Here is a 23,610-nt window from a genome sequence, read left to right as displayed (position 1 = left end):
TATGTTGTGTAAACTATTTCCTTTTATTAGTTCTTCTTCGAGTGCTTGCTCATATCCATTCCATTAGGTGTGTGCGCGCCGCATGCACGATCGTCGGAAGATTTTTACCCTAGCAACACCGGCGGGTCGGCTGTGGAGCCCCCTAGAGTGGCGCCTTCATGGCGCTGAATATATACCCCAGCCGACCCGGCGCCCCCTCAGTTCCTTCTTACCGCCCCTGACGGTCGTTGGAACTGTGGAGCGCTGCTTAGCTGTTCTCCACTCTCCCTAGCTTAGTCTGTTATTCGCAGTTATAGTTATAGTTATAGTCCTAGTGTTTATAGTTAAATAGTTCAATAGTTTTTAAAGTTGTTCTAGTTGTTATAATAGTTCAGGGGATTAAGGGGGTCGTCTCCCCCTTTCTCCCCCGGCCGCGGGGCCGGGCTCATGCCCAACGCTCCCGGCTTCAAGCTGTGCGCCTCCTGCGCTAAGCCTATGCCCACGAGCGACCCGCACGACTCCTGTCTGAAGTGCCTGGGAGAGTCCCATCAAACAGATAAGTGCAAGATCTGTAAGGCCTTCAGACCAAGGACCAAGAAGGAGCGGGACTTTCGGCTCCGGCAACTCCTGATGGAGGCGGCACTTAGTCCGGACGCTCCATCTACAAGTCAGGCCCCGGCACCTAGCGCCTCGGTGCGCAGTGCCCCGGCGGCACCGGCCATGACGACCACGCGAGTGGCGTCAGATAAGCCTCCCCGGCACCGGACCTCGTCGGCACCGCAAGCACAGCAAGTGCCTCGGCGCCGGTCATTATCCCCAGGGCATAAGAAAGCCCATAAGACGGGGACCTCCGTGCCGAAGACGCTGGCTCCCCCAGTGCCGGGGGTAGAGCCGCGTCCGCCGGTGGAGCACCGGAAACAGGTGCCTCCAGCACCGTCGACTCCGGCGCCGAGGCCGTTGAGTCCGGTGCAGACGGCGTCTCCACCGAGGCCGGCGGTGATACAGTGCCTCCCGTCGACGCCAGAGACCTTCGCGGCGGCGAGAGACTTAATAGCTCTCACGGAGCCGGCACCGCCTCAACCACCGGCACCGACGGCACCGTTGCCTCGCCCGGTCCAGTCGAGGGGGAAACCTGCCTTGATGCGCCCTCCATCGCAAGGGCTGGAACCTCGGCACCGATCCAGGTCCCGAAGCAGGTCCCCACGCCGCTCGCAGTCCCGGCACCGAATATCACCTCGGCACCGGTCGTACTCGCGGCCAAGATCTTCTTCGCGGCACCGCTCTACGTCTCGGCACCGCTATGATCGTCGGCACCGATCAACGTCGAGACGTAGTTCTCGGCACCGCTACGGTCGACGCTCGACGTCGAGAGGCCGCTCCCGGTACCGGGCATACTCCAGGTCCTCGTCGAGGTCCAGATCCGACTCCCGGCACCGACGAGGTCATCGGCACCGGTCGCGGTCCCGGCACCGATCGCCGGCACCGCGTGGAGATAGATCATCTCCGGACCGGCACCGTGCGGCACCGCAGCCCACGGGAATCGTCTCGACGCTCTCGGCACCGCCATGGCCATCGAGATCGGTGTCTCGCTCCTCGGAGGACCTCTCGAGATCGGCATACCCCCCTCAGGGGCAAGCCGAGGAACAGGACTTGGGCCATTGGCAGAACATAACAGAGGACCATTCTCATGGCCCATCTCACTGGTCGTTTTGGACCCCGTGGGCGTACCATCAGGCGCAAGGGGCTCCAGTTGCTTCGACCTCTCGCTCCGGTCACTCCGTCAGAAGAGCCCCGGAGTCCACCATCTCTCGGCCTCCGCCAGGGGGCATGGAAGCTTCTGTGTCCTCACCACCTGACGCCCTGGACCCAGGCGCAGGTGATGTTCCAGCCCAGGAACAGGGAGAACAGGACCAGCCCTTGGATCCTGTTCCACCGGAGGCATCTTCCTCTTCTTCTCCGGATGAGGCAGTGGCGGGCACATCGTGCACAGGCCCACCTCCAATAGATCTTCGGGCTCACCAGGATCTTCTGCGCAGGATGGCCCGTAACATGGACCTGCAGGCGGAGGAGATAGTGGAGGTGCACGACCCGATCGTGAATATCCTCGGAGCGGATGCCCCATCGAGGGTGGCGTTACCCCTGATCCGCACGATTCAGGCCAATGCTTCTACGATATGGCAGACTCCTGCCTCTATCCCGCCCACAGCGAGAGGGGTGGAAAGGAAATACTTTGTCCCGTCTAAAGACTACGGGTACTTGTATACCCACCCCCAGCCGTGTTCTCTGGTGGTGGCATCAGTGAACGCAAGGGAGCGCCACGGCCAGCAGGCCGCAGCGCCCAAATCAAAGGAGGCTAAGCGCCTCGATTTATTCGGCCGTAAAGTTTACTCAGCCGGGGGGCTGCAACTTAGAGCGGCTAATCAACAGGCGCTCTTAAGCCGCTATAGTTTTAACTCCTGGAACTCTATGGGGAAGTTCAAGGAGTTGGTTCCCCAAGAGTCCAGGGAGGAGTTTGGAGCCCTGGTAGAGGAGGGTAAGAAGGTGGCTCGGACCTCCTTACAGGCCTCCTTAGACATAGCGGACTCTGCTGCGAGAACCCTGGCCTCAGGTATCGCTATGCGGAGGATCTCCTGGCTCCAGGTTTCGGGTCTGCCTCAGGAACTGCAGCAAACCCTGCAGGATCTACCCTTCGAAGGTCAAGGGTTGTTTTCTGAAAAGACGGACTCTCGCCTGCAGAGCCTCAAGGACTCCAGGACGATCATGCGTTCCTTGGGGATGCATGTTGTGGGCCCTCAGCGCAGGCCATTTAGACCGCAGCCTCAGCGCTTCTACCCCCCCCCCCCGCCTCGTCAGAGACAGGACTCGGCCCGGAGGCGAGGGCGAGGTGGTAGAAGAAGGTGGACCGGCCCTCAACCTGGTCAGAACCAGGGGCCACCTAGACCACCTTCAGGCCCTAGGCAGAACTTTTGAAGGTGCGGTCGAGGACGGCGCCCCAGTCATCCCCCAGGATCCAGCCCCCTCCTTTCGGGATCGCCTCTCCCACTTCCACCGTGTTTGGTGCCTTATAACTTCGGACCGTTGGGTCCTTCGCACGGTGGAGAGTGGATACGCTATCCAGTTTTCTTCAATCCCCCCCTCCCACCCCCCTTCCCCGTCCCTCTTCAGGGACCCTTCTCACGAGCAACTTCTTATACAGGAAGTTTCTACGCTCCTCGCTATGGGGGCCATAGAGGAGGTTCCAGTGGAGTTAAGGGGCAGGGGATTTTATTCCCGTTACTTCCTCATTCCCAAGTCCAAAGGAGGTCTGCGACCCATCTTGGACTTGCGCGGACTCAACAAATTCGTAGTAAAGTTGAAGTTCCGCATGGTCTCTCTGGGGGCCATTATCCCTTCCCTCGATCCTGGAGACTGGTTCGCCACCCTCGACATGAAAGACGCATACTTTCACATTGCTATTTACCCGCCCCACAGACGCTTCCTGCGATTCGTGGTAAACAGGGTGCACTACCAATTTGCAGTCCTTCCCTTCGGCCTATCCTCGGCCCCACGGGTGTTCACGAAATGTATGGCTGTCGTGGCAGCGTACCTTCGTCGGCAAGGGATACAGGTGTTCCCGTACCTAGACGACTGGCTGGTACGCGGTCGCACCAAAGAACAAGTTCGAGATCACGTCCACATAATAGTGCACACATTCAACAAGTTGGGTATCCTACTCAACAAGGACAAATCCACTCTAGAACCTACCCAGAGAATAGAATTCATCGGCGCGGTTCTAGACTCCAGACGCGCACAAGCCATCCTGCCAGACAATCGCTTTTGCACCATCACGAGCCTCGTTCAAGGACTCAAGGCCTTCCCAACTACCACGGTAAGGTCGTGCCTTACCCTGCTGGGTCACATGGCTTCCTGCACGTACGTAACCAGGCATGCCAGACTTCTGCTTCGCCCACTCCAGACCTGGGTGTCATCAATATACCGCCCACATCGGGACAGCCTGAATATGGTGGTCACAGTCCCGAACTCGGTCCTGACCTCCCTCACATGGTGGCTAGATCACAATGTGGTTTGCGAAGGCATGCCGTTTCACGCCCCACAACCCTCTCTGCACCTGGTCACAGACGCTTCATCTCTGGGTTGGGGCGCCCATCTCAACGAGCACCATACACAGGGCCTGTGGACTGCACCCCAGCTAGCCCTGCACATCAATGTTCGGGAACTGATGGCGGTACGCCTGGCGTGCCAGGCATTTCTCAATCTCCTACGTGGTCGTTGTGTGTTAGTTCTCATCGACAACACCACGGCCATGTTTTACATCAACAAGCAGGGAGGAGCACGTTCGTCAATTCTATGCCAAGAGGCCATTCGCCTGTGGGACTTCTGCATCGCCCACTCAATCCTTCTCACGGCATCGTTCCTCCCTGGAGTCCAGAACACTTTAGCGGACCGACTCAGCAGGTCCTTTCAAACACACGAGTGGTCTATCCGTCCGGACATCATACATTCCGTTTTCCAGAAGTGGGGGTTTCCCCAGATAGACCTGTTTGCATCTCGAGACAACAGGAAGTGCCACGTGTTCTGCTCCCTGCAAGGTCGAGCTCCCGGCTCCCTCTCGGATGCGTTTCTCCTTCCCTGGAAGGACCACCTGTTTTATGCCTTCCCTCCGTTTCCTCTGGTCCACAAGGTACTGCTCAAATTGCGCAGAGACCAGGCACAGGTGATTCTGATCGCCCCAGCGTGGCCGAGACAACATTGGTACACCACGCTGTTGGAACTCTCGGTTCGGACACCGATCCCGCTTCCATTGTGCCCGGATCTCATCTCTCAGGACCACGGTCGCCTGCGTCATCCCGACCTGCAATCACTCCACCTCACGGCGTGGCTGCTCCATGGTTCACCCAGGCAGAGCAGCAGTGCTCGCACTCTGTCCAACAGATTCTGCTGAGCAGTAGGAAGCCCTCAACACGGACCACATACTTGGCCAAGTGGAAGCGGTTCTCCTGTTGGTGCGAACAACGAGCCACGTCCCCGTTGCACGCACCTATTCCTCTCATTTTGGAATATCTCCTCTCCCTAAAACAGCAGGGGTTGGCGATATCTTCAATTAGAGTTCACCTGGCCGCTATATCGGCCTTTCACCCAGGGGAACTCGCGTCCTCGGTGTTCTCTAACCCCGATGGTCGTTAGATTCCTCAAGGGCTTAGACCGGATGTACCCACAACAACGTCAGCCCGTTCCGACGTGGGACCTCAACCTGGTTCTCTCCAAGCTCACAGGTCCTCCTTTCGAGCCACTGGCCACCTGTTCACTTCTGTACCTATCCTGGAAGACAGCCTTCCTCGTAGCCATCACCTCAGCAAGGCGCGTTTCTGAACTCAGGGCGCTTACATCCGAGCCCCCTTACACAGTTTTTCATGAGGATAAAGTGCAGCTCCGCCCACATCCTGCCTTTCTCCCTAAGGTGGTTTCTCCATTTCATATCAACCAGGATATATTTCTCCCGGTCTTTCACCCTAAACCACATGCTACTCGCCAGGATCAACGTTTGCATTCTCTGGACGTACGCAGGGCCCTGGCCTTCTATATTGACCGCACAAGGCACTTTAGAAAGACGACGCAACTCTTCGTCGCAGTGGCCGACCGAATGAAAGGCTCACCGGTCTCCTCACAACGCCTATCCTCTGGATTACGTCTTGCATCCGGACTTGCTATGACCTGGCAGGTGTCTCAGCACCGCACCTCACCGCTCACTCCACGAGGGCCAGCCTCCTCGACTGCTTTCCTGGCACATGTTCCGATACAGGACATTTGTAGAGCGGCAGGTTTGGTCATCAGTCCACACGTTTACAGCTCACTATGCACTAGTGCAGCAGTCCGGGGACGATGCTGCCTTCGGATCAGCGGTTTTGCACACAGCAATGTCTCACTCCGACCCCACCACCTAAGTTGGGCTTGGGAGTCACCTAATGGAATGGATATGAGCAAGCACTCGAAGAAGAAAAGACGGTTACTCACCGTTGTAACTGTTGTTCTTCGAGATGTGTTGCTCATATCCATTCCAAACCCGCCCCCCGTCCCCACTGTCGGAGTAGCCGGCAAGAAGGAACTGAGGGGGGCGCCGGGTCGGCTGGGGTATATATTCAGCGCCATGAAGGCGCCACTCTAGGGGGCTCCACAGCCGACCCGCCGGTGTTGCTAGGGTAAAAATCTTCCGACGATCGTGCACGCGGCGCGCACACACCTAATGGAATGGATATGAGCAACACATCTCGAAGAACAACAGTTACAACGGTGAGTAACCGTCTTTTTTCAATTGCTACCTTTCAGTTTCATTGATTATGGATTATTTCTAATGTGAACAGTGTTTGTTTTTTTCAGACCTAGGCCAGGTTTTTAGAGGTATGTAGGTGCCTTTGAAAAGCCCACTAGCTATCTATCTGTATTTAGGTGCCTAAATACCACTAGCCATCTATCTGTATATTTAGGTGCCCAAATACCATTAAGTGTCTGGTTCCTAGTCTATAGCAGAAGTCTGTGCTATAACTTGATCTTGAGCTTGTTTTTTAAACCTACCAGACTGCAGTATAAAAATATTTAGCAGAATGTTCTCTTACAACATTCAAACTAAAGCTTTTCTCTAAGTTGAATGGATCGTTACACAATTGCAGTATGCATCGTGCTTCTCTTTTGAGGACAGATTAACTGATGTGATGTAACTCAAGTTACTCAAATACAGGTATAGGCATTTTGTAGCATAAACTATGTATCTGTTATGAAAGTGTTATATATGGGGTGGTTAGATTCATTTTTCAGTTGAAATAATGTACGACTCCTGTTTGATCCCTTTTATCTGTGTTCCCTGCAAGTAGGGCAATAAAAATCTTTAACTGTGTTGTTCTCCAAAACCTTAGGGCTTGTCTACACATAAAGCGCTGCAGCATGTCTGGTGAAGATGCTCTATGCTAATAAAACCACCTCCGTGAGTGGCGGTAGCTATGTTGACGAGAGAACTTCTCCTGCTAACATAGCACTGTTCACACCAGCACTTATGTCAGTGTAACTTATGTCACTTGGGGGAGAGGGCTATTCACACCCCTGAGCAACGTAAGTTATGCCAACATAAGCTGTAGTGTTGACATTGCTTTGGATTTCTTGTTCAGAAAGTCTAATAGTGATATGTATGTCATTATAAAAGGTGTCACCTTTGAGTGATGTGTGCCATTATGAAAGCTGTTGTACTTAATTATAGTTCTAACTAGTACATAAAACATCATTGTAATTAATAAAACTGGGATGCAAATAAAAGGCTTCTTCAGTTAAAGAATTTATCCCATACCTCACAGAGATTTAGAGATTATTACAAGAGAAACTAGGGCCAGGTCTACACTAACCCCCTAATTCGAACTAAGGTACGGAACTTCAGCTACGTGAATAACGTAGCTGAAGTTCGAAGTACCTTAGTTCGAACTTACCTTGGTCCACACTCGGCAGGCAAGCTCCCCCGTCGACTCCGCGGTACTCCTCTCGCCGAGCTGGAGTACCGCAGTCGACGGCGAGCACTTCCGGGTTCGACTTATCGCATCCAGACTAGACGCGATAAGTCGAACCCAGAAGTTCGATCGCTCGCCGCCGAACTACCGGGTAAGTGTAGCCAAGGCCTAGTAGCTTCTCACTATTCCAGATTGGAGCTAGAATGAAGGGGCAAGAGGACCAGGAAGCTGTATCTAAAGGGACACTGTCAAATAGTTTTAAATATAAAGGGTAAAACATGCTCTTGAATGTGCAATGGTAGAGAATCTCCTGGTAATGGAGCTAACTTTGTTCTGCAGAGTCGGGGGAGAGGGAGAGAGAGAGAGAGGCAGGACTGCGTGGTGAGATGTAGACTGTTGCCCCGCATACCTGATGTGCAGCTTTGCTGTATGCTTCAGAAAGTGGGGAAGGGATATGCAAAGGGAAGGGTGAAGCAGAGTCCTGGGGATCTGCTACTATCTGGTTTCTCTTAATGGGATGGAGTGAAATCCTGGCCCCTCTGACATCAGTGAGAGTTTTGCCATTGTCTTCTATGGGGCCAGAATTTCACCTGGGTGTTTACTCAGAGCCATGGAGCTGCTCTGTGAGATGGGGCTTATAGAAAGCAAAGTTTACAAGAAATAAGTAACTGAGTTACTAGGGAAGGAGGGAAATCACTTCTGATAATTTTGTTTTCTAGTAAATGTTGTATACTGTTAAAGTAAAACCATTTGTGTTTCTAATACAGATGTACTAGTTTGCAATATATAATGTTGATATAAAGCCAAAGTCATTGCTGATAAACTTTATTTTGGAAAGAATTCATGCCAGAATATAGCAGCCCGATGCCCAGAAAGCTCACTTTTTCCAGTGCAGAGGTTGCTTTGTCTTTATTTTAACATACAAACAGATCTGTGCACAACAATTAGGTTTTGTAGGATAAATGATGAGGCTCAGTTCCTCCTGAGGTATGTGCATCAAGGGGGTGGAGCCTCAGAGAGCCAAGGGAGAAATGAGAGGGGTGGGGCTGGAGGATGCACATTATCTCATCTGATATCCCAATGGAGTCAGGCTGCATGGGAGCTGGGAAGGGGATTCTGGTGACAAGAGCAAGTGCAGAGGCACTAGTTTTTCACATGGCATCCCATAGATACCTGTGGATTTGCCAGGTTTAGGGGCATTTCTTGGCTACCAAGGGCAAGCCCTTCCCTAGTAGGATGAAATGAGGGGGGGTTAGTACAGCAGGGGTGATGTAGGTCATGTGTAGGTATGAGAGCATATTTTATATATCAGAGAGAGAGAGAATGTATGAATCTAAAATGTTTTAATTCAACCAACATTTTTAAATAATTGAAACATGACTCTGCAAGGCTTGGGAACCCAAGTACAGTACCATTTTACTAGGGCAAAAATAACTAAAAGATGAAACACATTATAAATGGGAAAGTGAAATTGATTAGTCTACAATCACTGACTCTGGGGAAAGAAGTGCAAAGATTAAGTGGCATAAATGATGAAAAGTGATCCATATTTGAGTTTTTCTTCTTTAAATTAATAAAAGTGTTGGGGAAAAAAATCTATGCCTGTGTAACTATTAACATGTAGCTTTCATCTTGTCAGTGTCTTTTTTTTTTTTTTTTTTTAAATCTGATTCCTCCCTATTAGGTTTTTTTTTTTTTAATCCTTTCCTTACTGGATACAGCAAGATAGAGATTCTAAATGACTTTATATAAAATCAATATGGAGTGGCAGCAACTTCTAATAAATTCTTCAGTGGAGTCACAAAAACAGCACAGTCAACGAGTTTGATTTATTTTTGGTGCAAGTGAAATATATTGAAGTAGCACAATCTGCATGTGGCTAGTTTGATTCTTAAACAGAATCTTCTTTTATTTATTTTCCTTATGAAAAAGTCTTCTAGAGTTTAACAAAGAATGATCATCTTTCTTCTGTATGGGATTGTATGCAATTCTACAGCAGAGATATCATTCTCTACTAAATTCCACAGGGCTAGGTTGGCAGTGTCATGGAGTCCCTGGGCGATGCTCTGGAACTGCTCCCTATGAAGCCAGTCAGGACTCTTGTGAAGTCTCCTCTCTGTGAGCAGACTGTCTTCAGGGCAAGAAGCTCACACGGCTTCCACTTTCCTGGGTCTGACCCTGGAGCATTCAGCATCCTCTGCCCCTCCGTGCTCTTCCCACAGCAAGTCTGCCCAGGCGGGGTCCTGGGGAAACCAGAGGGTCCTGCACCCCAACTTTGCAGTCAGACGTGACTCTTAGCCAGCCAGTAAAACAGAGGTTTATTAGATGACAGAAATACGGTCAAAAACAGAGAACAGGCCCCCTCAGCCAGGTCCATTTTGGGGGGCAGCGAGCCAGACACCCACGTCTGCACTCACTCCACGTCCCCAGCCAGCTCCAAACTGAAACTCTCCAGCCCCTCCTCTCTGGCCTTTGTCTCTTTCCCGGGCCAGGAGGTCACCTGATCTTTGTTCTCCAACACCTTCAGTTGGCATCTTTGCAGAGGAGGGACCCAGGTCATTAGTTGCCAAGAGACAGAGTGCCGGCCATTCTCTGTGCATTCTTGGGTGCTGCAACAATTATACACTCTGATCCCCCCACCTAGATACCTAAGAAATGCATAGGGGAAACTGAGGCACCCACACAGTATTCAGAGAAAACATTAAGAGCATTCCCACTTCGTCACAGGCATCTTGCAATTTACCTTGGGCAAAGGGTACAGCAACAGTTGCACTATCCCAGGAGCAGAGCAGGGTGTCTCTCTCTCTTTGGTTTTGACCAGAAATCATATCCTTGATCTGAGGAACCTTCCCAATGAAATTTTCATCGAAACCTATATATTTCTGCAAAACATTTTGATTTTGACAAACTGGCATTTTTCAAGGGAAAAGGGTTTGAAACGTTTTTTGACAAATCAGCTCTAGTGCTAACCCAGAAAACCCACATTCTGGGATCACATCCCTGGTCTGTGATGAGCTGGACACACAGGGAAGTAACCAACAAAGACTCTCCAAACCAATCACTGCAGCAGAGCAAGAAGGCTGCCCATGTCTCCATACAGCCAGCCCTTGTGTATCAGCAGCACTTCATCCTTAGATTATATACTTTCATGGGCTGCCTGGTAGGGTTACCATTCGTCCGGATTTACCTGGACATGTCCTCCTTTTTGTGCTAAAAATAGCGTCCGGGGGGAATTTGTAAAGCACTCACAATGTCCGGGATTTCCCCCCTCCCCCGGCAGAGCAGAGCGAGTGGCTGGGAGGGCTGCAGGAAAGTCCCGGGCTGGACTCAGGAGCAGCTGTAGAGGAGCCGGATCCGCCCTGCATTCTGAGCAAGTGTATCAGCACAAAGTGCAGCCCTCCCCTTTTGCAACTGGGAGCGGTTTCTGCCATGCAGCGTAGCAAAACGGGAGCGAGAGCACTTTGTGCTGATACAAGGGCAGCTCTCCCCTGCAGCCCGGTCTGGGCCAGGGACCGGGTTTTGTTGTGCTGGGGAGCTTAGCCACGTGTCCAGCTCGCACAGAGCCCAACACCCTGTTCTGAGCAGCAGGGTAAGGGGGCCAGGGGGCAGGAGAAGGGGCAGGGAGGTTCTGGAGGGGGCAGTCAAGAAACGGGGGGGGGGCTTTTTGGGGGGAGTGGAGAAAGTTTTGGGCAGTCAGGGTACAGGTAGGGGGTAGGGTCCTGGGGGGCAGTTGGGGGGGTCTTAGGAGGGGGCAGTTAGGGGACAAGGAACAGGGAGTCTTAGGTAGGGGGTGGGGTTCTGGAGGGCAGTTAGGAGCAGGGGTCCCAGGAGGGGGGCAGTCAGGGGACAAGGAGCAGGGGGGTGGGGGGCTGGGAGTTCTGGGGGGGAGCTGTCAGGGGGCAGGAGTGGGGAGAGGGATCGGAGCAGTCAGGGGACAGGGAGCAGAGGGGTTTAGATGGGTTGGGAGTTCTGGGGGGGGCTGTCAGGGGGTGGGGAGTGGTTGGATGGGGTGTGGGAGTCCCAGGGGTCTGTCTGGGGGTGGGGGTGTGGATAAGGGTTGGGGCAGTCAGGGGACAAGAGGCAGGGAGGCTTAGATAGGGAGTGGAGTCCTGGGGGGCAGTTAGGGGCAGGGGTCCCAGGAGGGGGCAGTCAGGGGACAAGGAACGGGGGGAGGGTTGGGGGTTCTGGGGGGGCGGGAAGTGGGAGGGGCAGGGGCGGGGCTCCTCCCGTCCTCTTTTTTGCTTGCTGAAATATGGTAACCCTATTTTAGAGAGAGTCAGATTTTGCATCTTAACTGCAAAGTGAAAGTTTTCAATCTTGCCCACCCATCCTGTGGAGGCTGGAGGGATATTTTCTCCCCCACTGAACTGTGTCCTTATTTATTCTTTTGTCAACATTTCCCCCCCAAGAACAATAAAGTCTGAAACTTAAATGCTTACAAAATATGCATAATAAAGGCTCAATTTTCTTTAATACATGCACAATACAATTTTATGTTTATAATACCAACATTCTTTGACTCTGTTTGCTGTAAGAAAGGGTATTTCCCAAACAAACAAAAAACTGATTTAGAAGAAAGATATCACACTACTTTAAAATATTGTGCACCATATTGTGCAGTTCTCTTAATTTAGCACCCTGTTTCTGATCCAATTATTGTACCCAGGCAGCAATATGGCAGAGGAAGGGCTGGTCAGAAATGTCTAAATTCTAATCCCAGCTTTGCTTGGTGTGCCACAGACTGAACTTTGGCAAGTCATTTTAACTTCTCTGTGCCTCAGTTTCCTCATCGTTAAAAGGAAATAATACTCTATATACACCGTGAGGCTAAATTAAATGCTTCTTCAGAACATTGAGGTTCTCAGATGGAAAGTGATGTATGTGTGCATATAGTAACAGAGTCTGTGCACCCTTAATTTGGCCCCTTGTACATATACATAACGATACAGTGTGTAATTATATAATCCCATACCTTTTTCACCACCATTTTTGTCCCCTTCAGGTTAGATAATTGCTGTCCTTCGCAGCTTAAAAACGTCTTGAAATTGCAGCTAGTGCAGAATTTGGTGGAGTACTCATAAAGTGCCGTTTCACCCAGAGAGCATATTGCACTTCTGCTCTGGTTGCCAGTTGATTTCCATGTGAACTTGATGGGATCATTGTTGGCCTATAAAATCTTAAGTGATTCAGTTTCTAGGTATTGGAGAGATGGCCTCTTTTCTCCCATTTGACACTGCAGCAGCTGTGACCATGAGGAGACTGTGCTAACAGCCCTGGGTTTGAAAGGAAGGGGTATTTTTGGCAGGGTGTTCTGTGTGCCATGCCCTTCACTCTAACATTCCCTTCCTTTCTTGGTTTGCCAGAGCTCAGATTCACTGACCACCTAGGCATGGCATGGCATAGCATAGCATAGCATAGCATGCTGCACTAGCTTCCTGTTCTCCAGAGTCAGGGAATTTGATGGGGGTTAATCTAGACTGGATGTTGGAGGGGAGTTCTTGTTCTACAGCTGGGCAGAGTATATTCTTGACATATTGTCAATGTTTCATTTTGCTGCCTTGCTGGGAAGGGTCTGTGAGTGAGATCATTCTAACTGTCTTGATATATTTGATTTAGTGTATAAAATTTTAGAAACTGTTGTAAGAGCTTAAAGATTGATAGGCACAATAAATCTAAATAAATCCCTTTATGTATAGTAGCAGCAGGGCAGTTTATGTAGTGACTAAATGCAGTGAATGGGTGAACCCACTCAGATAAAGGAATAGACCTTGCCTGTGCCTTATTCATCAACATTCCCCTTTGGCTTCTGTGGGTGTTTTGCTGAATAAGAAGTCCAGGATCAGATCCAATATGCAAGTTGACTTTTTTGACAGTAGTATAAGGGCAAGTCAGTCTCAAACTTTGTGGCAATAGCTGTTCATTGGCATCAGGAAGGAATTCTTTCCCCATGATCAATATTCTATTGCTAGGTTATTTGTGGTGTTAGTGTTTTGCCTTCCTGTGAAGCATCTTGTATTATTGGCTACTGCCAAAGGCGAGACACCAAAAGTGCTGGACCGATGATTAGATCATGTATTGTAACTTCACATTTCTGTGTTGATTGGTTTCGCCTTCCCGCTCCCTCCCCCCAACTTTTAACATATCTTTATTCTTTCTGATTCCAGACAGCACCAGAAGTGGAAGTGCTGAAATGCTTAGAGCTTTTCTGAGTGTTTCTGACCCAGTATTGTAGATTTTGAAGGGTCAGACGGTTTATATAAGTACCACACCTTTTGAGTGCTTGTCTGAAATGCTCTTCCAGATCTTTGCAAGGGCATCCATCATGTTTTTTTAAGAGATCAGTAATGCAGTACTCCATTGGATATTGCCTGTCATACCCAGGGTTTTACTTACAAACTGCTCCTGTGAATAAGAGTTGGTATTCAATTACTCTAGTAAACAATGCTCCACTGGCAGGTAGTAAATAGGTCTTATCTCTTCTAAGCCATGTTGGTAGTGGTTGAAAATCATTGTCCTCTGAGTTGTGCTTGATGGCCTGTATGAAATGAATTAGTTCATAGATTTTAAGACCAGAAGGAACCATTAGATCATCTAGTCTGACCTTCTGTATAACACAGGCCACTGAAGTTCATCCAATTACCTTTTGCATTGAGCCCAATAACTTGTTTGACTAAAGCATATCTTCCAAAAAGGCATCTGTCTTTGGTCTCTTTCCAATTGTTAGTGTGGGATGGTGTCCAGAACAGCAACACCATTGTCATAATGGCTGTTGTTTGCCATCCTTGTAGGCAGCGACAGAAGTGAGGTCAAGGATTTGACTGGGCAGGGAGAATGACTTCCACTCCTGCCCCAGAAGTTGGCCAAGATCAGTGTTGAGACCACATTGGTGGGACAGCATGGAGGGAGATTGCAATGGTGCTGTCCAGTGCCAACACTAGATATTTTCAATGGGCAGAGAACTCTGTTACCTGGACTTGTCCACCCAGAACCTTTCACCAGCACTAATTTTTATTTTTTAATGGGGAAATGGAGTATTTTCTATTGCTTGAAAAGCCCTCCCTATGAAGTGAACAATGCCCGAGATCCAAAATTGCTCCAGCAGGTTAAACAGAGACCAGACTAAAATGTGTGGCAATTACATTACTTACAAAGTTTCAGAGTAGCAGCCGTGTTAGTCTGTATCCGCAAAAAGAAGAACAGGAGGACTTGTGGCACCTTAGAGACTAACAAATTTATTAGAGCATATGCATCCGAAGAAGTGGGCTGTAGTCCACGAAAGCTTATGCTCTAATAAATTTGTTAGTCTCTAAGGTGCCACAAGTCCTCCTGTTCTTCTTATTACTTACAAATACTTTGCACATACATTTGTTATATTTCATCCAGGGCTCAAAGCATGATATTGCAGGTATAAAAAGCTCTTAAAGCCTACCTATTATATCAGTTATTCTGAAAAAATATTAGTTATAAATGAAAAAAGCAGCCATTATTAACAAATAGTCAATTGAACTAAACACTAAATGGAATACTTCTACTCTTAAAAAAATATATAATAATAATCCTCTTAGCCAGTCACAGGCAACTTTCCCCAAATTATCTTTGCATTAGGCACCTGGCCATTGAACAAAACAGCGTTCCTTGGATTTGCCATCACATAACCAGCCTTTTAGTCTGTTCTGTCTGCTTTTGCAGAAACAAAATTCAGGAGCCAAAATCAAAGTGTAACAGTTGATTGTAGAGTTTACTTTTAGCACATCACCAAATTATAGCAATGTCGATGCTTCCTGTTTCAAGAATCAGACAGACAAATAGCCCCATTCCTGTGTCTCTTAATGGGAGATTTGCAGCACTTCCTATCAGAGAGGCTGGTCCGCTCTCCAGGTATAATTTTGAAAGGACATCAGGAAAACTAATTTTTACACACAGACCTCTTGATACCAACTGGCAAAGGGCATAAGAGATGTTTAAGTGTTCTGGGAATCCCCTGGGTCTGGTATTTATCGTCTATTTCACCAAAGGGTGTCATGTGAGGTCTTTAATAAAAGCCTGTGTCACTGGTCATCAATATCATTGTGAAATGTATATATGTATGTATAGATACTGGGTAAGGAGTTGTGTAGATATACTGAGAATTATGTTCTGGAGATATGCAACTGTGAGGGTTGGTCACCAGGAGAGGTGAATAGCAGATTTTTCTCTAGGCAAGAGATGTTTATCCATTTATCTGTTTACAAGTAAATCGAGTATTGTCTGCTTCACAATGGGCAACAATTAGGATTCTAATTCAAATGCTAATGTAGAGCTGGAGGGAACTTCAGAAGGAAACTAACAAGAAGAGGTAAACAGTGAGGGAGAGGCAATCTCTACGGTAAGATATCTATCTATCTATCTTTTTTATATATATATATATATATATATATCCCTTTTCCATGAAGCAAACTTGCAGTTCATTTACTTCCTAGGTGAAGGATGCCAACATGTCCACTTTGCTCTTCAAATACATCAAATGTTTGTTCTGAGATATATATATATATATAGAGAGAGAGAGAGAGAGAGATAGGAAGTAAATGAACTGCAAGTTTGCTTCATGGAAAAGGGATCTTAGCTAAGCTTGTTGAAACCACCGGAGAGAACTTTGGGTTATGTAAGCTTCTTTAGACAGGAGGATAACTTATTAGTTAAGTTTAGTCTCTAGAAAGTGTTATGATTTTGTTTTATATGTAACCTTTTGTTTCCAATATTCTTACGATCTCTTGAATCTCATTCCTTGATAATAAACTTATTCTTGTTTTCCCTATAAATATATCTAAGTTCTGTTTGTTCAGCAAAGCTGCGTTCTAAGGTATAACTAGTAAGCTGGTGTGTACTGTTCCTTTGGGAACAGCAGGCCTGGTAATTCTGAGTGTTTGGTAGATAAGGGGCTGGACTCTACAGGAAATGCTCAGAAGACTCACTAATTTGTAGAGAGGAGGTGAGGCCTACTGTGGCCTGAATGCGGGTGAGGAACACTTGTGTTGCCAGATGCTGGTGTAGTCAGGGAGCTGATGCACGGCAGGCATGCACAAGATTTCCTCGTGCTAAGGGCAGGTGATAGTGAAGTGGGTGCCTCACAACCGTGGGTACCATGGGAAGCATCACACTCATGTCTGCCATAGACTTGCTCTTCTACTATCGCTATTTATTTCTGGTAGTACCTGTGCTGTGCTAGGAGCTTTCGAAGAGAAGAAGAAGCCCCAAGTCCTGAGGAGTTCACAGTGTAAACACAGATGGAAGGTACTAGGTGGAAGGGAAGCAACAAATACACAGCTGTGATAATGTACTTATACAAATAGGACATATCAAATGTGCCCTAGTTACACCTCAAGGATGACACTGTCATTAAGTTTTTTATAGACATCACAATAGAGGTGGGTCTTCAGGAGGGACTTGAACATGGAAAGGGTGATGAGGGCCTTGCATAGAAGCTCAGGAAGCTCTTTCCCTGCATATAATAGAGGAGCATAAAGTCCCTCAAAGACCATTCACAAAGGGATGATTGAGCATAGCAGAGCTCTGCTCCGCCACATCCTTGGAACACCCTCACCTCACCGCTAGTGCACACTTTCCCTCCACCTATACCAGAGGGGCTGCTGGACTAGGAACTGTCCCTGCCACCATCTCTAACCTTACACTAGCAGAAAGCTTCCCTATGTAGGGGGAATTCTTTGGCCATTTCTGGCCCATTTCCATTGACTTGACATTATTTAAGTATCACAAAGTAGACTTGGAGGATTGATGAAACTAACCCTTAGTGTTTTAGTTAGGGATGTGTAGAATCTTGGATTTGCATTCAGTTTGTGGGGAAAGAAAGATATTTGTAAACCTATTTGAATTAGGTTAATACTGATCTGCCCCAAATGGTACCCCTATTGACTAAACACCTCACCCCATTGTTTATAAAGTCCTGTACAGTGGTTAGCACTGCAATGTTAATATTTGACCACAGTTCCAAACAATGATTTGTGTTACCACACTGTTTCCTATAATATAAGAAAATAAAGGCAGTATCTCAGAAACCAAAGTGTAGTTACTGTTGTAGCAGTAAGACCATCATGGCATGTTTCAGAATGCATTGACTGGCCTGTCAGCATTCAAGTTCGTCAGTCACACACCATTTGGCAAGTGGCCTCCATTTTCAATTTGTGCAGGAGGTTAAGAGTGAGTTTAATTAAAAATAGATTTTGTAATTATGCTACAATAAATTTTACGATGGCTTGCATACTATCTCCTTACCTAAGGTATTTATAGAGTGTTAGCCGGAGTTCTTTCTAGTGACTAGTATTATTGAATTGATCATATGTATTGTTTGGTCAGACACCAAAAAAGTAGATTCTTCACCTCTTTTGTTTAGAATTGAAGGCTTTAAAAATAAATTTTGTAATAAATATACAGTATATAGAATAACTGATGGTCAAATTATGTTCTCAATTACATTAAATTTACACTGGTGTATCTCCATTAAATTGAATGGAGTTACTCTGGATTTACACCTGTTTAGCTGTAAGAGCAGAATTTGTCCTTCAGTATTTATACAACACCTTTTCAACCAGAAAGATCCCAAAGCAATTTTAAAATCTCCATTTTGCATAATGTACATTATATCAAGCATTAATAAAACATCTACATCATAAAATATTAGTATTAAAAATTCTTGTCATCTACTTACTTGTCTAGAGGTTTCACACTCCATATTTAACAGATGTCTGGTTTAAGACAGGTGCTGTTCCTATATTTAGTACAGTAATATTCTCTTTCCCTCTTCCTCTGGCTGCAGCCAGAACCCTAGTATGCATTAGACAGTTCAGTATTTCATCTGGTGAAGTGAAATGAACACTCTCTGGGAGCTTTCAGAGTTTTAATTAAACATGTAGATTGCTGCGGAGCAGTATATATTAAAACTTTTATTAAAAACATGGATAAGATATGACGTTAATCAGCAAGAGAGATCTTGGCCTTGCTTTCCTTAATGGACAATATTAGTCATTAGATCATTAGAACCAGTTCAGAGCCCTCTCTCATGCTGTCATTTTGTTAACGCCACTCTCTTATGAGTCACCTTCCCTTTTAGGCAGTAATAAATTTTGTCACCCCCCCAGACACACACTTATTTGATTTGTTGTGTAACTTTCAAGGAAAGGCCATGTTACCTGGCTGAGGAGATTGAGAAAGACACAACTGAAATGAAACCGCTAGTCACTGAATTAGCTTTGTCGGTTCATATTCTGTTTTGATTGATATTCTTTCAAATGCTTCTGGAGCACAAAAGATGTGCTGGGCTCTGGGAATGAACACTTAATCTTGTATCTCCTCCTGCTCCTCCCTCCCCCCACTCGTGGTTGACATTAACTACTTAAGTGAAGTCTGATTTATGTGATCGGCCAATGCTTCCATTTGATACCTCCATTGTTTCCCAAGTAGGATTCCTAAAAGAAAACAAAGCCCTTAAAGAATGTACCCCTCTTATTCTTCCTCCCCCACCTCAGAAAAAGGATGTGCGCTTGAGAATGGAATGACAAACTGATCAGAGAAGCATTCTGTCTTCCTAGCAGTAAAAGCATTTGCAAGACAAGAGATAGGTAATGGGATTTGGAATCTTTCAGCTCAAGGTCGCTGGTTCAAATCCAGTTAGTCATTAGAGGCTGAAAGTCATTACCATTGGTAGGATGTTTGATAGCCAATGTGGAATGAGTTGGAGGGCTCCGTCTAGTTTCCAATGGGCATTTGTCCATATCCTAAATTGGTATTAATTTGCTGCCATATTGGGAGTCTGAGCAGAGAGGCCAAGGGTTGGGTGGGCCATGTACTTCGAGCTACCTCTAGCACAAACTCCATTTGCAATGGCTGGCAAAGCAGTGGGTGGGAAGGCTTTGTTAAGCATTGTTGCTACCTCTGCCGTGTGTGTGTGTGTTCTGAGGAATAGAAGTGAATTTCAATCTTCAGGGCTGGTAATTGGGCATCTTTTATGTATGCTACATTCACTCCAGAATGCCTCGTAGAGGCTAGATATAGGTGACCACCCTTCAAGATTTTCAGTCCTTTTCAGCTCCTGTCACCCTCACCCCCCATCCCCAGCTACTATCAGTCAATGAAATTCAATCAATGATCGCTTGTGCCATGTTATTAACTAGGGATGCAGTGAAGATGGGTTTTAAAAGGAACTGTATAGTCTTAGTCCATATGGATAGTAGAGGTGTCTGTGCAGCGAACAAAAGAGAAAGCCACACCTAATAAATAGAAGTCCTCACATACAGACTGAGTGATCTGTCTTGCACATGGGCTGTATAGTCAGGGTGATGCTGCAAAATGTACTCTCGGAATGCTGGCTGCTCACTTACTTATTTCTAACTAAAATTGTTTAGTAAAGTGAGGCAAAATTTCTCCTGCTCTTGCTGCCTCCTGCTGTTCATGCCCAACTCCTCTTTAGAGTGAGTTGCAGTCTTTATTTTTTTCTTGGTCAGCAGAAAACAGTGTTGGCTTTGTTTGTTTGCTCCTGGCTCAGAAGTGCTTCCTTCTAAGGGCACATCTATACTACCCGCCGGATCGGCGGGTAGTGTTCAATGTATTGGGGATCGATTTATTGCGTCTCGTCTAGACGTGATAAATCGATCCCCGAATTGATGCCTGTACTCCACCTCAGCAGGAGGAGTAAGCAGAGTCGACGGGGGAGCCACGGTGGTTGACTCGCCGCCGTGAGGACAGCCAGGTAAGTCGAACTAAGATACTTCGACTTCAGCTACACAAATAGCATATCGTTATGAAGTTGCATATCTTAGTTCTAATCCCCCTGCACTAGTTTAGCCCAGGCCTTAGAATTAATGCTTCCTCCAGTCATGGTACGGATATGCAGTAAAGTCCAAACATAACAGCTCAAACAGTGAATTAAGAATACTGAGTTCTCTCAGCCGTACTCTATCCAAACAATTGAGGAGTAATCTATATGTTCACACAAAACACTCTTCAAATAATTCCCAACACTGAATATACTTGTAAAATCTTCCATCTGTTTGCAGGTAATTCGTGGCTAAATTAATGGAATAAATTGTTATGCATTATTCATTCAATTCCAGTGATGTGCACCTTAGAAATACATGAAAAATAGAGGCTGCAGAGCAGGTTGCTGTCAGAGCTAGAAATATTTATTCATATTTATATTACAATAGTGTCCAGGAGGCACAGTCAGGGTCTGGGGACCCATAGTACTGAGCACTGTACAAGCACATTGAAACACAGCCCATCACATAGAGATACTATTGGAAGGTCCTAATCCATAGCCTCTTGACTTCAATATTGGACCCCAGGAGGGGAGTGTTTGAAATGAATGAGTTCTTAGAGGGCTTTCATAGAGGGGCAAACAGAGGCAGGGTGCCATAGAGTGACTTCAGGAAATGAGGGGGTGCATGTGTGTGAAACTCCTATTGACTTCAGTGGACTTTGGGTCAGGCCTTGTACCTAATTTTAAACATTGGGCCATGCTTCTTCTATAGCAAATAATTTAAATGATCCTCCTTGTGTCCTACAGTGATGATTGCTGTTTAAAAAAAAAATTAAGCACAAGACCAAAGAGCACAGAAATTTACCCTGTTCAAACATTCTGCAGATCTGAGGATGGGGAGAAATTCCCTGGAGACTCTTATTGTCCCATGAAAAGTTTCAGAGTAGCAGCCGTGTTAGTCTGTATCCGCAAAAAGAAGAACAGGAGGACTTGTGGCACCTTAGAGACTAACAAATTTATTAGAGCATAAGCTTTCGCGGACTACAGCCCACTTCTTCGGATGCATATAGAATGGAACATATATTGAGGAGATATATATACACACAGACAGAGACCTGTTTATGCTCTCTGTCTGTGTGTATATATATCTCCTCAATATATGTTCCATTCTATATGCATCCGAAGAAGTGGGCTGTAGTCCACGAAAGCTTATGCTCTAATAAATTTGTTAGTCTCTAAGGTGCCACAAGTCCTCCTGTTCTTCTTATTGTCCCAGTTTGTGCGCTATCATGAAAACTGCTTTAGAACTGAGTCTCAAGAATGGCTCACTAGAATATTGTTTTGTTTAGTACTCTTCCATCTCTTCACCTTTCCCCCCCTGTACCTCTGTTCTGTTAAGTGCTCCTTTATATTCCTGTTCTTCCATCCCTTGTGCAGTAGTGTTTCATGATTTTGAGGTGTTGCTGAAGGAGATTTCAATTCCCAACTTGTCTGACTCTAATAATCTGTTTATTATTGTGTAGTCTTTTGTCAAACGTAATGTCTGTATGTTTTGTTCTTGAGGGCTAGGAGTTCACATGTAACTCTAACCCGGTGTGGGGATTGATTGTTTCAATATAATGAGGTTTCTCTCTGGAAATGTAATTGCTGGCTTTATCTCTAGTTTACCTTCCTGCCATGTTTTTTTTAAATTGCTATAGGGTTCTACAATAATTTATCTACCATTTTAGCACACAACAATGTGACTACAGGACATGAGACCATTTCTGAAGAAGGAAACAAACTGTACATGAAATTAGACATATTTGTAGGAACCATTATTTCCAAATTGCTTTCTCTTATTTTTGCTTCCACTGTCCCCCAATATTTCTTTTTAGGGAAAATATTGAAAATACCTGCAAAAATGTGTGAAATAACAAAATTGCACAGTGTGAATATTTTTTGTTTCAAAACGGTGCTATTTTAGCATGTGAAGAGAATAGTGTTGATTTCACAATGAAATATGGGGAAATGCCCAGATTTTGAACATTTCTGGTTTTGTTGTGAACATTATATCTTTCCACCTCTGCTGTCATCTTCTGTAGTAAAGATGTCTCCTCTTTCTTGTTCCTTCAGTATGTAAGATGTTTTTAGATACGAAGTGGGCTGTAGTCCACGAAAGCTTATGCTCTAATAAATTTGTTAGTCTCTAAGGTGCCACAAGTACTCCTGTTCTATTTACATAAGAACATAAGAACGGCCATACTGGGTCAGACCAATGGTTCATCTAGCCCAGTATCCTGTCTTCCAACAGTTGCCAATGCCAGATAATCATCAAGTGATCCATCCCATGTCGCCCATTCCCAGCTTCTGGCAAACAGAGGCTAGGGACATTTCAGAAGTGTACGTTACAATCTTTGCCTAAGGAGTTTTCTCAATTACATCAAGTTACCAGTGTTTTTAGTCCTCCAGGCCAGGAGATCCTTTTTTCGCAGGAATCAGAGGGTGCTGTCCTCTTGGTTCCCTATGTAGGGTGACCATATTTCCAAAAAGGGAAAATGGGACACAATGTGGGGCTAGCCCATGCGCCCACCCTGCTCTGTGGGGCTGGCCTGAGCCACTTGCCTGATGCCCCACCCTGCGCAGGGCTGGCCTGAGCCCCCTGTCTCTTCCCGCAAGGCTGAGGCTGGCATCACTGCTCCTCCCCACCCCCACATTTCTCGTGCACACTAATTTTTTGACAAAGTGGGCATTTGTCCTGTTTGCTCTTGCCAATTGATCAAATTGGCAAGAGCAAACGGGACAAATGCCCACTTCGGTCAAAAAATGTCGGGATGGCTGGGACAGGACTTAAAAAAGGGACTGTCCTGGCCAAAATGAGACACACGGTCACCCTGTCCCTAAGGAATAGATAACTAGAATGTCTCTTTTCTTCCCTTCTATTTTCCAAAGCCCATTGCCTTGGCTTAAGAGCCAGGAAATCTTCCATGGTGTGCAGAATCTGCAGCCTGGTGTGCTCACTAAACTGTTTCCTCCCCCACTTGTTAGCTTGAGTGTTTTGTTTGACTTATATGTAAATGTACTTTCATTGTCCTCTCAACTAACAAAGCTTGACCCAGACAGGTAAATCCACATTCTTTTGTCTAAGATGAGATTCTTTTATCCACTGCCTCTGAAACCGATTTTAAGACAATATTTCCAGCACACATACATAATTCTTCACACACCAACTGTACATACATCATGCAATAATATTAATGACCAGTGTGTCACCATTTTTTTTATATAATACCTCAGAAGATGCTGTTTGGCTAAATACTCTGACAACAGTATGTAGGGTGTGCCCTTTGCTATTAGCATCACAGAAGGTCAGGAAGCAGCAATGGAAAGGTAGGATAGATAGGGAAATTAGCAACA

General features: G+C 46.6%; 1 protein-coding gene and 1 long non-coding RNA gene across 3 annotated transcripts in view; one reads left to right on the top strand and one right to left on the bottom strand.

Annotated features, from left to right (window-relative positions):
• The window catches only part of LOC112060545 (uncharacterized), a 40,128-nt gene extending 27,292 nt beyond the window's left edge, over nt 1-12,836 (bottom strand). Inside the window, exon 1 of the long non-coding RNA XR_002889852.3 lies at nt 12,439-12,836. This is a non-coding gene — a long non-coding RNA (uncharacterized LOC112060545). The remainder of the gene's footprint in view (nt 1-12,438) is intronic.
• ALK (ALK receptor tyrosine kinase) overlaps nt 1-23,610 on the top strand; it is a 587,230-nt gene that overhangs the window by 207,350 nt on the left and 356,270 nt on the right. The window lies entirely within an intron of this gene.

The sequence above is a fragment of the Chrysemys picta genome, chromosome 3 (genome assembly GCF_011386835.1).
Source record: "Chrysemys picta bellii isolate R12L10 chromosome 3, ASM1138683v2, whole genome shotgun sequence".
In the NCBI taxonomy this organism is placed as follows: Eukaryota; Metazoa; Chordata; order Testudines; family Emydidae; genus Chrysemys; species Chrysemys picta.
The sequence above is the reverse complement of the archived record's forward strand: the minus strand, read 5'-3'. Positions and strand labels throughout refer to the sequence as shown.